The sequence below is a fragment of the Vespa crabro genome, chromosome 21 (genome assembly GCF_910589235.1).
Source record: "Vespa crabro chromosome 21, iyVesCrab1.2, whole genome shotgun sequence".
Classification (NCBI taxonomy): domain Eukaryota; kingdom Metazoa; phylum Arthropoda; class Insecta; order Hymenoptera; family Vespidae; genus Vespa; species Vespa crabro.
Genome location: NC_060975.1, coordinates 1030001 through 1032500, shown reverse-complemented (window position 1 = coordinate 1032500; position 2500 = coordinate 1030001). Strand labels below are relative to the sequence as shown.

The 2500-nt window shown below is 30.2% G+C and overlaps 1 protein-coding gene across 9 annotated transcripts in view; it reads left to right on the top strand.

The window, feature by feature from the left end:
• Positions 1–2500, top strand: part of LOC124431500 (Down syndrome cell adhesion molecule-like protein Dscam2) — a 201271-nt gene that overhangs the window by 67139 nt on the left and 131632 nt on the right. The gene's annotated exons all lie outside the window — the stretch shown is intronic.

Genomic DNA, 2500 nt, shown 5'->3' with positions numbered 1-2500 from the left:
CTCTCTCTCACTCTATCTCTTTCCTTCTTTTTTCTCGTTCTTTTCTTGAATGTGAATAGTGCTGACTTTATTTACGATCCACACGTTTGAATCTCAGAACGATGCAGTTTTATGATCGCAAGAGAAAAAAGAAAGCAAAAGAAAGAAAGAAAGAGAAAAAAAGAAAGTAAGAAAGAAAGAAAGATAGATAGATAGATAGATAGATAGATAGATAGATAGATAGATAGAAACCGTTCTTGGAACGATACCGTGATTCGAGCCGGTGCATCGTAAACTCTTCCGATAGAGATAATGCTACCACGATCATGATCTCTTTCTTTCCCGCATCCCCCTCTCCTCTCTCGTGAAAATTCTTTTTCACTTCATCTCTCTCTTTCTGTCTCTTACTTTCTTTCTTTCTTTCTTTCTTTCTTTCTTTCTTTCATTCATTCATTCTTTCTTTTCTTTCACATTAACTGCGAACGATACGTTAATGTGATTTCATTCTTATCAGTGTATAAATAAGTAATTGAATTTATCTTGAAAACGAAGATAAATAGAAAGAAATTTATTTGTATCTATCTATTTATCTATCTATGTATATATGTGTGTATGTGTGTATACATGTATATATATATATATATGAGGAGCTCCTCCTACCCTTTTAATTAAGGAAAAGCAAGGAGACACGATATCCGTGTAACATTACGTGGTCGTAACATTTTGAAAGGAAAATCGAATTTCCAATGAAAGCACGACACAAAAGAGTCTCTGTCAGCGATCCTTCGAATAACGACGAGACGTTGAACAGAAACGTGGAATAATTCGTTTCTTTTATATTACTTTATATAAGTTACAATTCACCTACCATAGATTTATATATGATAGTATAGAATTTTTAATTTAGCTTGTGCGTCGAGTGTTTTTCGATAATCGAGAACATCGATGCTTTTGATTGGATAATATGTGTATATATATATATACATGTATATATTCTTTTTCTTTCCCTTTGCTTTTCTTTTTTTTTCCAATATTTTTTTCTCTCACTCTCTTTTTTTTAATTTTTTTTTTTTTTCTTTTTTCATTTTGATTTGACGAGACCACATCGATATAGATATATCTAGATGGCAGGTTCTGCTCCATTAAAACATGTTTTCTCTTTCTATCTGCATCAACTATCTATCTATCTATCTATCTATCTATCTGTCTGTCTGTCTGTCTGTCTGTCTGTCTGTCTGTCTGTCTGTCTGTCTGTCTGTCTATCCATCTCTATTTCTATCACTATCTTCGTCTCTCTATTTATTTGATTCATTTAGACTCAATGGTCCATGTAAATGCTTGCGCGTAGTTTTCGCACTGTAGCGATTAGGGAATGCGACGCGAAATTGAATCAGTAAAACACTTCTGATGGACGTTCTCTCGTCGAATTCATTTGTGATATTTCTCGATAGATTTACGCGTATATGTACATAATGAATATATATATATACATATATACACACACATATAGGATGACTTCTTTGAAAGTGACATTAATTCCTCTGTTGTTTCGTTTAATTAAAAAAAAAAAAAAAAAAAAAAAAAAAAAAAAAAAAAAAAAAAAAAAAAAAAAAAAAAAGAGAGCGAGAGAAAAAAGAAAAAACAAAACGAAATAGAACATGAAAAAAGAGAACAAAGGAGAAAAGAAATACCAGAAAATTATTCTAACTATTTAATAGAGATTATTCAAAGGAATCATATCATCAACCTGTGACATTTTAAATAGTTCTCTGACTCTGTATATATATATATAAATAAATAAATAATTTATTTTTGTTAATTATCTCTCTAACGCGTCACGAGAAGAGAAGAAAAATCGTCAAAGATAAAACTATTATAGTTCGGAAACAGGAGGAAGCGTGAATTAATTAAGAACCGTTGTCACGTTCCATGCTCGGTCTCGTCCTTACTAAACGCTCGTAATTGAAAACGAGTGAGTTTCACCATTTCACGAAAGAGAAAGAGAGGGAGAGAGAGAGAGAGAGAGAGTGATAGATATATATGCATAGACATACATACATACATACAAGCATGGGTGCAATTTTCATTTAACTCAGTATTCTAATCATGTCTAATAGTTAAATGTATTTGAAGAAGATGAAGGTAGGAGGATTGAAACTAGAGAGTGAAAATGAAAGACTTCAAGGTAAAATTGATTAACCTTTCTGCATTCCTTGAATTCTGTGAACTCGTGAAATCTTTTAAACAGCGTTCTAGGAAAGAATTTATATATATATATATATATATATATATATATATATATATATATTTATATATATATTCTTTTAAACCAGGCCTTCTCATCCCCTTTTTTATTTTAAACATATCTCGAGCTTCTCCCTTTCTCATATTTTATCAAAATATTTTCAAACTCGCGCATTCCTAATTCTTTTTATTAATCCCAGATAATAAATATAGTATAATATATAGTATATTGTATATTTATACTATAAATATATATATATATATATATTTAGTAAAA